This window comes from Musca domestica, unplaced genomic scaffold (assembly GCF_030504385.1).
Source record: "Musca domestica strain aabys unplaced genomic scaffold, Musca_domestica.polishedcontigs.V.1.1 6, whole genome shotgun sequence".
Lineage (NCBI taxonomy): Eukaryota > Metazoa > Arthropoda > Insecta > Diptera > Muscidae > Musca > Musca domestica.
Window position 1 is genome coordinate 3,450,766 of NW_026712363.1, and position 16,101 is coordinate 3,466,866.

The following is a 16,101-nucleotide window of genomic DNA, read 5'->3' on the forward strand; positions in this document are numbered from 1 at the left end:
TGGTCCACATATTCATGGAACAATGTATATATATATATATATATATACATATATATATATATATATATATATATATATATATATATATATATATATATATATATATATATATATATATATATATATATATATATATATATATATATATATATATATATATATATATATATATATATATATATTTAAAAACCCGAAGCTATGCCCGCTTTCTGTCAGACCCATTAAAATTTATATGCAACAAGTTGTTTCAATATTATACTTACATACTTATCCTCATTTTTATGAAATGCCTGGATTTTTGCTCAAAAATATGATCCAAACTCTTCAATCTTCTATTTTCATTGCTAAACTGGTTAATAGATTAAATGCGCGAACCGAAATCTACGTGTCTTCCAATTATTACTTTTTAAAATATTTTGCTTTCACTTTTCAAAACAATAAATACATACACAAAATTGGCAGAAGTCGGGCACACTTAGAAAGAAATTGTAATCAGCTGGTAGCTCTATCTTACCTTTGTATTGTACCATGGGTATTACAGCCTATGACTTACTTACGTCGGATTACGCCTTCGTATACCCCCTATATAACGGTTTTCATTTAAACGGTATTTTTCGGAATTTTTTGAAAATTTTCAAGCTCATACCAAACGGTGGAGGGAATTAAAAGTTCGGCCCGGCCGTACTTAGCTGTTTATTTCGTATATAAAATGGACAAGATATTAATTCGACGTAGTTAACACTTTTACATGAATATATACAAATACACCGCCATATACTTCAGCACTAGAGCAATGAACACTTGATTTATTGAATTTAATAAATAATATATACTTCTAATATTTATTAAAATTATGTTTAAAAGTAGTTGCATCGGAAATTCCGAAAGCATGTTCTCGATATCGTATGCTGTCATCCCAAGTTTGATGATTTCGACGATCGAGAATCTCAATATCTAATTGTAGAATCTGTCCCCAAAATTTCACGAAAAAACCAGAAGTGACGAGTATCTTAAAAACAGACAAAATATGTACTTGATTTTAAAAAACAACAGTGAAATCAATATGTTTCTAAAAGATTCGCCCATGGATATTTTTATATAAAAATTCCCCACTAAATTTCTCTCTAATTAACACTAACACTAAATTTCTTGGTAAATATGACAGGAAAGAATGATATGTTGTCGAGCACTTGGTCTATAATCGAATTACTACAGTGTTCCTCCTTATGAAATCATTGGACAACCTATATGTGGAGACAAACATTCTTCCAGAGCGTCAGTACGCTTTTCAGCAAGGTAAAGACTGCAAATTCAAATCTTAGCAGACATAATAGAAAAACTGAAGATGACTATCATTTAAACTTGATTTATATTTTAAACTCGTTAATATAAATATATTTCAAAGTCATATGTTTTGAATAAAACTCTGCATTACAACATGATGTTATTTGAAAGTTTTACTTAATGTATTTATTGAAAAGAGGTATTATTGCTCGCAGAAAGTTTGCTTCGAATTCTTTCTCAGAAAAGCGTTCCACAGAAGACCTGAAATTAAAAATTGATTGAAAAAATTAAAAAATTGACAATAACACGAATAAACGTAAGATATTTCAATAAAGTTTTTAATATACACAGTATTTTATCAATTCAATATTAGCAGTGACAATTATTATAAAAACACTGCATTACATTGCACACAATAACAATTTAATAAATGCATTTAATATTTGCAAAAACATAAAATGTATTAGAATTCTAAACATCATTACAACAACGTTTTAATTAGATTTTTTGCTGGAAACAAATAGTGACAGCTACATCAACATCGACCTGTGTTAATATTATAAACAGTATTGACGAATTTGAATCGGGATAAGAAAATAAACTAAACGAAATGCTTGCAATCGGTTTGCTTTTTATTTTGTAGAAGTACAGAATAGAACAGAACTGTCATAACTTAACTTTGGTTTCTGTTTCATACTATTATATCCTACAACTGGAATACAATTGAACCGCTTCAATAGTTTCAATTTTACGATGTGGATTAACCGAGGAAATCCCATTAGATTGCAGAAGGCACTTAATTAATTCTGCGTAGGATTAATTGAAAATAATGTACGAAAGATCAGCCAAAAAAACAGCTTTAGTTTCTTCAACTAAGATTAAGAATCGACCTGTTACCAATGTAGGACAGCATTTCATTTACGTAATAATCCAAATGAGTCTCCAAAGTTTCTAGCGGTTTTTGCCAATGGTGGAATGGAGATTTTTGAATTTCAATGCGCGATTCGCAGCACTTGGAGTATCTATGAATGAAGACTGTGTCCATTCTTTAAAGTTAAGAAGATCTTGTAATAGTTGTCAACATTTTGAAATTGTTCGTATTCTGATTCCTTGACAATAATATACTCGTTCGAAATTTTGAGAATTGATTCAATACATTAATCGCTAACTTCGTCATTGATAAGGGTATGTGTATATTCGATAACTCCGTCATTGATAAGTATATCTGTATATGGTTTCTGTAGAGACATGAAGCGCTAAGACGTCAAAATATGGCATTGTTTTGTTCCGTTTGCTCGGTTTTCGGCTACTGCTATTTTCGTTTTAGGCGAATGGGCAGCCAAAACATATTTTTATGATTGTGTGTTGTCAACGTACAAATTAATAAAACACGTTCATACTTGAGTATACGTTCGAGCTCGTCAGCTAATCTAACAGCCTGTTCCACGATATCAAAAGAAAATTTGTGCGAACGAAAGCTAGTCACTTACTTTCGTATCAGAATGCGTTCCACAAACATTCGTTCTTCCTTTCGCAAAGGCTTACGTGACGCAGTGTTGCTAAATAAACCTTTTAAAAAATATTCGCGAAATTAAGCAAAAAAGAGCCAGAATGACTGATTTAAACGCGAAAAAGCAATAAAAAATGCAACCATACGTAAGCTGGCTCTGCCTGAACAGACAGCTCGGTTGTAAACAAACAAAATAATATTCCCAGTAATTGTGTTCGAATCATTTGTGTTCTTAAAAAATAAAAAATGAATATTTCTACTTTATGGATGATGTGGAGGAGGTTCAAAATGTACTATGGAGGCATTAAAGAGATGCTTCGATGCTAACAACCAGTAAGAAGGATTGTATTTTTACATTTTTGAAATAAGAAAATATGTATTTTCCTATGTTTGTGAAGTTTACAGTAAGCAGAACCATTGCTGAATGTCTGCAGATTTTTGAGAACCACATTTGGGGCCAATGGATAAAAAAATTGTAAAATTTGTAAAATTAACAGATTTTTTATTGAAATAAAAGTATAAATACAAAATTTTTTTTAAATTATTTTTTATGATGATGGTTTGATGTTCCATGTGTTGACGTTGGTTGGTTTGGGACATTAGTTTATTACGTTGGTGTTGTTGTTGGGTCTGTGTTTGTGCTGACAGTGCTGTTTGTGTGTAGAGACCCCATCTCTACTTTTTCCAGTGGCCTTCAAGGGATTGCCTGCTGCTTCCAAAAATTGGCACTTGCTAAGCAATAGCTGTCGAGCTGCTATTTTGGTGCTAAGCTATTTTGTTGTTAGGGCTGATTTCAATTTTGTTGGAGACGCTCACTGCTATTTTGTGTTGGCTGATGATTTCAAATAGCAATAGCTCCCTTTGCAATTTTTTTTCTTATAATTTTGTTCTTACGTTGCTATCTGTTGGCATAGCTCATTGATTGGCGACATATTTTGAAGAATTTTTAGCAGGCAAGGCTGAACATTTTCAGTAATATTGCTAATTTGGCGATAGTATTTAAACACTTTGTTTGTAAGAAATCTAAACCACACAAAAATTAATAAGTCTGAAACATAAGTGGTGTAGTCATGAGTAAGATATGAACATTGAAAAAAATGAATGGAATCAACGAAATACTTTAATTTGAATTAATTTCTGTTTTGGGGATCTTACCGCTTTTATCTGTGTAGAGACCTACGTATATTGAAATTTTTTTTTTTATCCACAGAGAAGAACAAAACAATAACTGAGAAATAAAATACCAAATAATAAGTTTGAAAAAAACTCTGTCTAAAGCCTTGAAAATACCTAAAATAAGGAAGCGCCGTTATATAGGGTCCATAAATAAAAGTGGGCTTATCTTCACAAAATTTTGCAGAGAGAGATTCTCAATATATCTAAAACTTAAAAGTGCCGTTATATACGGTCCATAACATAATAGTAGGCCTATCTTCACCAAATGTGGCAGTGAGAGATTCCGTCAGCTCTGGATTCAAAATGACATGTAACTCATGATTGGGTTTAAAATTGTGGTCGAAACCTACAAAATACCGAAAATGAGGAGTTACGCTAATAAATTGCCTCTACCACATAGTGGAGCAATCTTAATTTTTTTAGCAAGAAAAAAATTATATATTTTCAAGAACATGTAGAGTTTCGACTGTTTCCTTAATTGTAATTGGAAGCAATAAATACAATACTGAAAAAATACGTCTGAGGAATTTAAGAGATGCTTCGGAGCCCTTGTCTTACACCAGTTCAATGTGAGCATTTTATTAACATGTTAAGTTTATAAATAAATTCCTGTGCATTTTAAATAAAACATTTTTGCACAAAATGTCTTGTATTGTTTTTTCTCATTGCTCCAATTTATCATTCATAACGCAAAATGTTTAGTTTTCACAAATGAATAATTATTGTTTGAAGAAAAGACTAGTTTTAAAGAACAAATTATGCCGCGACACTTTGTTAACAATTATTAAAATTATAATTAGCTTCGTCAATTGAAAAACCACTACATTTACAAATAATTTTAAATAAAAAGGTAAAAAAGGACTTTTAAATGTGTATTTGTTATTGAAACAGCCATTTTATTAGTGTTTTGAGATCGTTTTAAAGTTATAAGTTTCCATAAAAACACAATTTCAAAAGAGATATCACAAAAGTATTAGATAATACTGATGCATAGGAATTTGGATTACCGCCACTACACGCAAAAATACGATATATGGAACATACTCTTAAACTTTGCTATGGTTTGGAATTTGGAACCACAGGTTCGATAAGAAGAAGGATGAGTTTTGTAAATATGGACTTCTAACAGACCAAACAAAATAATAAAAAATATGGATGGAGAATATATGATGTATTCTACTCCATAGAGCAAACGTTATGAAGTACTTTAGTATCAATCGGAGAACTATCATCTTATCCTCTCACCTCTTGCCTTCGAAATCAGTAAAAACTACAACATAAGGAATTAGACGGAAAGCGAATGATTTGCTAGAAGACAACAATATAACAAAACAAAATATCCAATATTTTCAGGAAATCTGTAAACCGAACGATATAAACTTGTTTCTGTAAATATAATATTAGTAAAAGAAGAAGCTAAGTTCGGCCGGGACAGAGGGTGTTTGTCAGTTCACCTACCAGGCGCGTCCCCACCCCACGAACTGGGTGGAACTAATAAATTCAGGTAAGATTAACATTGGTTTAATTCAGGACCATATTAAATACCAACTATTCTATGCCAATACAGGGTCTCGGCCGAGAACTTATATAATATGTCACCAAAATTATGTTTTCTTTTCTCCTCAGGGTTGTCAACATCGGACGCAACAGTACTGAGACAGGGGAATGGAAACATATACCTAGCGTCAGCATACCTACCGTTCGACGCGCCGACATTACCACCTTCGTCGGAACTGCAGTGGCTGGTGAGCAAAACAAAACATACAGGTAACGAAGTACTAGTAGATAGCGATGCTAACTCTCACCACATTGCGTGGTCTAGTACTAACATTAATAAAAGGGGCCAGTCCCTACTAGATTATCTAAATCAGCTATGGGCAGCCTCGAACGAAAAAGTATAAACAAACCAACACGAACTCGCAATGAGAATAAGAATCAGTCGTCGATGAGAAACCGACGTATGAAGACGTGTGTGGCTCTACGCATTGCAACATGTTGATGCACTTAGCGAAACAATCGTTTCATTTGCATTCTTTTATTTCAGCTTAACTACGTGCAAGAATGCTACAATCATATTATATGGTTAAAAATGCTTTTGATAATATTCAATGCATTTTATGTGGCAAAACATTTATGCATAAAAGGTATGACGTATTGAGACGACATTTTAACAATTTTTTTACATTTGATTTAATTTTTTATTTGTGTTTTTAGTTGAATTAAAATTAAATTTATATATTTTTATTTACACAAAACAAAACATTTCCCCCTATAATATGCTAGTATACTGTTAAAATAATAGCATTAGTTGGCGCCAACAACTCATGAATTCTAACTGAAATTTCTTTGAGTGGACGTTCACTCTCTCGCACCAATATATATTCATTTTTAGTTTTGAGCATCCCTGATCTAAATACTAACGACCTAATTATTCTTAACATTGGAAGTAAAGCGAACTTTGTAAACAAAATAAGGGAGGAGATTTTAGACTTTTCGTTCAGGAAATCTTATAAAGGAGATTCAAAATTGGAGAGAACACTCTTTCTCGGATTATAGGTATATAAGGTTTGAACTAACACGGCCCCCGCCGAACCCAATACGTTTCCGGAACAAATCCAAGACTGACTGGATGAAGTATGGGAGACTAGTAAAAGAGAGGCTAGGGCAGGAAATTAAATGCCTAAGCACAGACGACGTAGACAGAGTTGTCAATAGGTTAACGGAAACCCTAGTAAAGTCTTTCGAGGAATGCCACTTCGAGAGAGGAAATCTGCCTTCGAAAAACCCTGGATGGCAAGGGAAATTCGTAACAAAGGAAAAGATGTCCGAAGACTACAACAGAGCTCGGCGTAAAAAACTAGCAGTATTCTGGGACAGCTACCATAACAAACTTAAAGAATACAACAAAATAGTAAGAACAGCTAAACGAAACTCCTGGAAGCTTTTCTGCGAACAGGTTGATAGCGTGAATGGTGTTTCAAAAATAAAAAAGTTTCTTTCAAAAACCCATATACAAGCCGAGACAATGGTGGAGGATATGGGTAACAAGATGGAAACAATAGAAGAGACCTTAGGGTTTCTAATGAGTACACACTTCCCGCCGAGCATCACGACACAAGTGGTTATATCGGAAGATAGAAGGATTACGACTATAAAATTGATGAATCGATGGTGAAGGAAGCCATCAGAAGTTTCAAACCGTTTAAGGCAGCAGGACCAGATATGGTCTTCCCGGCTTTTCTCCAAAAGGAAGTGGACCTTATTTCGTCCAACTTAGCCGGGATTTTCAACGTGTGCTTAAAGTTTGCGTGTAAAGCCTGGCAGGAATCGAGGGTAGTTTTTATACCCAAACCTGTGAAGGCAAGCTACGCAATACTCAATCTTATATGTTTAACATCGTTCTTACTCAAAACCATGGAACGTACAATCGACACCATGATTAAGAGCAAAATTGCAAACGATATGCTCAAATAGACAAGCATGCATACGTCAAAGGACGTTAAGTGGAAACCGCATTACATGAGGTTGTACACCACATCGAGAGCAACTTCGATAAGAAGATGTATACATTATGCATTGACATCGAAGGTGCGTTCAACAACGTTAGCACAGATACACTCATCTAATCCTAAGGGACTAGATGAACCACGTGCTAAGGAATAGATGGATAAGCTGTGGGCTATATGACTATATAAAATAAGGGACAAAGTTGGCCAAGGAACTCCACAGGGAGGGATATTATCACCCATTACCACCATTAACAGTCTTCTAAGGACTTTAACCAATTACGGCTTTAAACCAGTCTGTTATGCAGAGGACGTTATAATTCTTCTAAGGGGAAATAACTCTAACTTGCTGTGCAGAAGGGCCGAGTCGGCTCTAAAACTTGCATGCAACTGGGCCACTATTCACTAGGAAAAGAAAACTGGGTCATATCGTTGAACCGGTCTTCCTGAACAAGACAATCAATATTTCCAATAATGTTAAATATCTGGGTGTGATTCTAGATAGAAAACTTAATTGGAGGGACCGCATCCAAGAAGGAGCAAACAAAGCTCATAGATGTTGGGCAACGCGTAAAAGGGCTATAGGCTCTAAATGGGGATTCAATCCAAAGATGACACACTGGCTATTCAAAAGCGTAATTAGACCTGTTCTAACATACGCATCGTCTGGTGGACAGCTATGGATAAAAAAATTAATATATACAAAATATCCAACGAATGTGCTGTTTAAGCGGTATGAAGAGGCCGTCGTGCCTTAAGGAGCAGGGCGACTGACGAGTGGATAAACAAAGGCCACGCTACATACCATCAAACAATTTAGCAGGTAACAACGGGAGAATCTATAGAAAATTTTGTATCGGACCGGATATCTAAAACTTTTGTAGCTGCCTCATTAGAAACTTTAATCCCTACCAGGGTCTCGTGGATCGTCGGATTCCTACCACAAATGCCGACTCGAAACTGTTGTTATACAGACGGCTCAGTGCTAGGGGAGAGAGCAGGACTCGGATTTTTTTATCGAGGATACAAACACCGAAATCTCTTTCCGCTTGCCCGATCACTATACGATCCTGCAAGCGGAGGTCCGGGCGATAGCAGAGTGTCTGAACTGGCTTAATGCCAACTCGCGACCGGCTACCGTAAACGTCCTAACGGACAGCAAGTCAGCTATAAGGGCTATAACATCCAAAATAGTAACTTCAAAAACTATTTTGGAATGTATAAATTCAATCAACAACTACTCTCAACACGGCGTAATACGCATTATATGGGTACAAGGTCATACGGGAGTTAGGGGTAACGAGATAGCAAACTCTCTCGGCAAAACAGACAGGGAATTAGCAACAATAAACGTATCCAGTGCCGCTTAATGCATCACGTCTAGTGTTAAAGACATGGGCAAAAAACGCCCACATATCCCTATGGAACAGTGAGGGCGAAGGGAAAACCACAAAAATCTTATGGGGCGATCCCGATGAGATAAAAACGAAAAAAAGAGATATCAGTGAGGTAACAGGCATCCTTGCGGGGCACCTGGGCCTACAAGCTCATCTGTACAAGATATATTGTGCAGAAAACAGCATATGCAGGGCATGTGGGGAAGATGACGAAACATTGGAACATTTTCTCTGCCATTGCCCAGTTTTTGCAAATTTTAGATCCCAATTCTTAGGGAACGACTCCATACCAGACCTTAATCAGACCATGGTAAATGATATAAGACAGTTAAAAAAATGCATAAAGGCAACTGAATTTCAAATATAACAGACTGTAGACAGCCCGCCTTCTTCAAAGACCCGTTAGTCTAGAGTGCACAAAAGGCCTATACTGGCTTAAGTGTATGCCCAACAGGGCATGCGCGAATTGCTTCGCCCCTCTTTTCAACCTAACCTAACCTAAGTTCGACCGGGCCGAACTTTTAATACCCTCCACCATTTTGAATGAAATTGAAACTTTTCAAAAAATAATCCGAAAACTACCACTTAAATGAATGATGTGGGGACCATAAGAAGACGTGGACCTGTATACGAAATTTTTTGTCATAGGCTGTAGTGCCCATTACGAACTTCAAATACGATGCATTACGGTGAATAATGTCGCAAAAATTATGAAAATACTGACTATCGGGAGGTACTAAAGACGTGGACCTGCACGGACAATTTGTTGTCTTAGGTGGTAGTACCCATTAAGATCTTCCAGTACGAATTTTGAAACAATTCCGGTTAATAGGGTTGCTGAAATCATCAAAATAGCGAATATTGGGAGGTACCGTTGTATGGGGGCTATACGAAAACGTGGATCGACATGGCCCATTGACGACTTAACCTGCCTACTATACTTTGTAGGGTCTATTATGAATATTTCGAGGAGTTACAAACGGAATGACAAAGTTAACATACCCTCCATAGAATGGCGTATGGTATAAAAATATAATAAAAATAATAGTTTTTTTCGAACAGGTTTTTTTTAATTTCTGAATTTTTATGTAAAAGTAATAGAAACATCATAATATAAAATACAATATTGGAATATAATTAGTTTCTTAATTTTTTAAATTAAAAATTATAATTTGCTTTCGTTATAATTTTGTTTTTTTTTTTTAATAAGAACAAGTAAAAAAGCTGTAAGTTCGGCCGGGCCGAACTTTTAATACCCTCCACCATTTGGTACAAATTTGGCAATTTCAAAAAAAAACCGTTAAAAATTCTGTTAAAATCTTAAAAATACCGAATGCTTATACGACGACGTGGGCCTGCATAGGCAACTTTTGTCATAAATTATTATAATATTTAAATGAGAAACTTGAAGAAAAATCTGTTTATAATGTCGCTAAAATCGTCAAAATACCGAATATGGGGGGTACCGTTATATGGGGGCTATATGATAACTTGGACCTACATGGCCCATTTACGAACTTATCCTGCCTACTGGGAAAATATACATGTGTGCAAAATTTTAGCCTTCTATCTCAATTTGTTCGAAAGATAGCGTTATTACAACAGACAGACAGACAGACACACAGACAGACAGACGGACATGGCTAAATCGTCTTAGAATTTTACGCTGATCAAGAATATATATACTTTGTTGGGCCTGACATGAATATTTCGAGGAGTTACAAACGGAATGACAAAATTAATATACCCTCCATAGTATGGTGGAGGGTATAAAAACGCTCATTAATTGATGCAAAATATTCAAAACATGAATTCCTCTGCAATTACTAAACCAAATGTGCAGAATTTTGACCATTTTTGAAAGGCAAGAGTGTAGGCAATAACGGGTTTTTCAAAAAGTTTTCCTCTCGCTGTGTCCAACACTGGCTGCGCGATTCATTTTGAGTGACAATTCATTGAAGGTATGCTAGAGATCTAAATCGAGAGATATTAATAATTTTTGTAGGTTTTCCAGTATGCTCTTTTAGACTTTTTATCCTGTCTTCACATAACTCCATGGATTTCGAGATATCCAGGTGTTTGTCGCCACTATTGTAGTTTTTTTTTTTTTTTTTGATTAAACGATTAAATTTTTTTTTGATTAACATTTAAAAAGAATTAATTTGGAAAACATAAATAATAACTTATTAAAAGAGTTGTCAGTTTGTCCAAGTCAATGACAGATATATGCTTTCAGATCCCAGCTTGAAAGGCGTTAATCAATTATGAGGCCTGTACAGGTTTTAACGGTTCTTAGATAATGTGATATTTCGGTGTTATTTCGTTACGACTAATTATTTTTGGGTGACATTTTGTTATCAGCTTCACACAACCATACAGTTATTTTTAAAGTGGGCCTGAACCTAAGACTTTTGCGCTGATTCGATCCATAATAATATGTATCGAAACAGTAATAAAGCCTTTAGTTAAAGGTATTAGGACATTATTCTGGCTTTTTTCTATACAAAACACATTAGCCATTCTCAATACGGCTAATCAGTAGATCTGATCGTTCGACTCGAAGCCGTAACTAAAGTAGTAAAAGAAATTATTTTGGGAGTAGTTTTAGCTTGACCAGACTTCATTTATCAAAAAACACAAGAATACAAACGTTACAAAAAGTATTGTCCACTTTGTTAGGATTTTAAGAACTTTTTTCTCGTTAGTTGTAAGTAGACGTAAGTGGTTTCAAGTCAATCTATACCATTTAAGTGAACTCTACGAAATTAATGAACAAGCTGAAAGATTGGAGCAACATTTGCTCTTTTAAATAAGCATGCATTTGTATTCATTTTCATTTTTTAAGAGAACCCACTCAATGAACACTTGTGTACATGTTATCTTTAATTATATATTACTCTCAAGACCCCATACTATCATACTTATCAAAAAAAAATTATCTCATATATAAATATGTCATACTTAGTTTTTATAATGATGTAATATGATTTTCTAATTCTATCTGACGTTTTATGAAAGTTAATGTTGGATCAAAGAGAGGAATGTATACCAAGGTATATACAAGTAAAGCAGCTGTAAATTTGTACGTCCTAATTGTCATGATGGACCGTGAGCGATAAAATATATTATTTTTCTAAGTTCTCGAAGCTTTTAAATATTCTTTTACCAAAGTAAAGTAGAATCTCTTCTCCAGCTGGTGACAAGCGATTACAAGTTTGTCTTTGTTTCCTTAAAAAAATGAGCAGACAAATTTATATTATTTGTTTTTATAAAAACAACATTGGTTTATTAGTGGCGAACGATGATAATGTTTACCAGGGGGTAAGGCAGAGAATACCTAGGTTTCGGAAAGAGCCACCAATCTTCATCAGTTCCCTTGTTTTTTGTCTAGGATATTCTCCCCAGACATTATTTTAAAAAGAACTTCTATGACAATCTATTTTTCTCTTTTTACCCAAGTAACGAGATTGTAAGCTCAATAGGAGAGGAACCAAACAATTAAATTAAACTAAAATTCTTTTGGAAAATCATCTAAATTTTACAACCGCACTTATAAACATTTTCGTCTCTCTCCACTTGTTATGTGTTTTTTCCAAGGAAAATAACTTTCATTTTTATACCCTCCACCTTGGAAAGGAGGGTATATTAACTTTGTCATTCCGTTTGTAACATCCTTAAATATTCGTCGTAGACCCCATAAAGTACATATATTGATAATCAGCATAAAATTCTAAGTCGATTTAACGATGTCCGTCCGTCTGTCTGTCTGTTGAAATCACGATACAGCCAACATTATTTGACGTAGAGCGCCAAATTTAGCAAAGCAATTTGTATTGTGTCTAGGATGGTTGGTATTGAAAATGAGATATATCGGTCCACTTTTAGGTATAGTCCCCATATAACGGTACCTCCCCATATTCGGTATTTTGATGATTTATGCCACATTTTTTCACGGATTTCTCTGAAAATTGATATTTGTAGGTCACAACGGTCCCAGTACGTGTAGCGAGACATTGCATTTATAGGTCCACGCTTTGGTATAGCCCCCATACCAAGGTTTTGGCACATTTTTCCATGAATATGTGGACCATAATGGGCTCTAATGTTTCCTTTACCTTAAGGTGGAGGGTATTAAAAATTTGGCCCAGCCGAAGTTAATGTTTTTTTACTTTTTGTTTTTAAGAAATGGTAAAACTCAGTAAATAGAAATAATTTCAATGGAAATAATTAAGAAAATAATTAATAATTATTATAAATTATTTCTATATGTATAGACAATAAGTTGTTTGAAGGAAAATAAAACTTAAAACGCTTAATTGGCTGGTAGGTGTTTGTTGTTTTCATGTTTTGTTTTTTGTTACATAGTTATGTTGATACAAATAAAAAGTTAAAATTAATCATAATCAGCATCTTTATTTACTCTATCTTTATAATAAAAGATTCTAAATTATCATTACATTTAGTATTAAAAATTATATTTGGGTTAAACCAATAACTTTTTTAATTAACTGGCTGGCCCAGTCCGCGTTGCCGGTCCGTAGTTTTAGTCTTTAATGTATAGTTTTTAAAGCATAATAATTCACAAATCTCGCTCACATAACCTGATCCTATTTTTCAGTAAGAGCTTTTAGTTTGAGAGTTAAAAACCTAAATAATATAGCATATATATATTAAAAAATATACATTAATTGTTTAAAATAGGCCCATGTAAAATGGTTTCCTACCACTAAAGTGCCTAAACACACATTTAAAGTCAAATCGATTCGAAAATATAATCACAACCCTCGAAATAGGTAAAATCAGGAGGTACTTTTATATGCGCGTTACTCCATAATATTGATATTGAAAATTTCCGAGAAGAGGTCTTCCACCAGAAGCTAGATGCTAAAATCACCGGATACCTTTACATAAGAGTTATAATGAAGCAGGATCCTATACTTACAACTATTTGAAAGAATTTGTTCTTCTTTCTAAAATCTGAAATTACCAAAATTTGAGGAATTTGAAAGAGGCTATATCATCTGAGGGGGGCTATATCACAATGTAGACCAACCTGATACATATTTTGTACAAATGATTCCTCATGTAACTCCTAGGACTGTATCAAATTTAAAACTTTATCGTAACTTTTGCGGAGTATAGGGCAATATATTTGCGGACCTTTGTGTATGGAAAAATTTTCTTACCCCAAGAATGTCTGCGGCGCAGTGTAATTACTGATGATAGCGCATAGTGCCCGTATAACGGCACTTATGATTTAAGGTTTCTATTAAGGGCTCGGAAGAATTTTGGAGTATATGAATCCTTTTCTTACTATATTTTCAATTCACTCCACTATTTTGTATAGTCCACATATTACAGTGCCTCTTCATAATCGGTATTTCACTGATTGAAGTCCCAATGAATTTTGCATTTTGAGTTCTCATTCGATGGATTATTTCCATATCTAATAAAATTCAAAATTTGGGTATGGCAACCATATAACAGCATGTATAAAAAATAAGAATTTCCAATTCCAAAAGGCCTTCTGAAACAATTCTACACAAAACTCCATATCATAATAGTTCAGTTCCGCGATTTTTCTCAATTTTTTTTTTCATGGCAACGTTTCCACTGTAATTACAAATAACCAAAAAAAAAATTGAGTCAAATCGGCCCAGCCGTTCTCAACTGATGTGTTACTATACTTTTTCAAATGTTTTACATATAAATTTAACGAAGTAGGTGTTGACAGTTCCTCTAACCCCAAACAGATACCGAGGGTTGGAGGGATAGAGTCAAGATTACATCGTATACTAACTGTGAAACAGATATCTTCATGATTTTGGTAAATATTAGGATTTTTAATAAATGAGCGCAAAATTGGGCGTGGTCCCTTTTCCTTTGCATAAAAACCTAAATCGGGGTAGGACGAACATTTTAAAAAATATACAAATAGTTCTAGACGGTCTCAAGTGATTCAATTACCAACGAACAACAATTGGTTTATATATAAATTAAAAAGCAGGCGTGGTCAGTTCCTCAGTCCCCAAATAAATACTTAGGATTGGAGGGAAAATCAACCGTATGTCGTGTAATAATTTTCAAACCGGTATCTGCATTATTTGACAAATATAAGGATTTAAGATAAATCGAAATAGTGGGCGTAAAAGTAGGCTTGGTCAATATTTTTTCTTTAAAAACCTAACTCGTGGTACGTCGAACGTTTGTACAAACAGACAATTTTCCGTCATAGGCTTTAGTATAAATTCTAATACCAATTTTGAAACAATTTCAGTGAATAATGTAGCTAAAATCATCAAAATACCGAATATCGGGAGGTGCCGTTATGTGGGAGTCATTCGAAGACGTGAACCTGCACAGATAATTTTCTGTCATTGACTGTAGTATCAATTACGAACTTCAAATACTAAATTTGAAACAATTCCAGTGAATAATGTCGCTTAAATCACCAAAATGCCGAATATTGAGAGGTTCCATTATATGTGGGCTATACTAAAACGTGGACGTACATGGCACATTTTCGATACCAAAAGTCCTGCAGACATAATATTGATTTGAGCAAAATTGTATTAGCCTACTTCATTTCGTTCGGAAGCTAGAGTGATTTCCAGAGACGGGCTGATACTTCTAAATCGAGTTAAAATTGTATGCTGATCAAGAATATATATACAAATCTACTTATTTTTGATAAAAACAAACTTTAAAATGTAAGCCAACGTTTATATCAAAGTTTATGTCTTCTTCAAAGAAAAAAGCTTATATATAACATATATATATATATATATATATATATATATATATATATATATATATATATATATATATATATATATATATATATATATATATATATATATATATATATATATATATATATATATATAGAGAGAGAGAGAGAGAGATTTAAAAGCCCATTAAAATTTATATGCAACAAGTTGTTTCAATATTATACTTACATACTTATCCTCATTTTTATGAAATGCCTGGATTTTTGCTCAAAAATATGATCCAAACTCTTCAATCTTCTAATTTCATTGCTAAACTGGTTAATAGATTTAATGCGCGAACCGAAATCTACGTGTCTTCCAATTATTAGTTTTTAAAATATTTTGCTTTCACTTTTCAAAACAATAAATACATACACAAAATTGGCAGAAATCGGGCACACTTAGAAAGAAATTGTAATCAGCTGGTAGCTCTATCTTACCTTTGTATTGTACCATGG

General features: G+C 33.9%; 1 protein-coding gene across 1 annotated transcript in view; it reads left to right on the forward strand.

Annotated features, from left to right (window-relative positions):
• LOC131805666 (uncharacterized) overlaps positions 1 to 16,101 on the forward strand; it is a 241,842-nt gene that overhangs the window by 76,112 nt on the left and 149,629 nt on the right. The gene's annotated exons all lie outside the window — the stretch shown is intronic.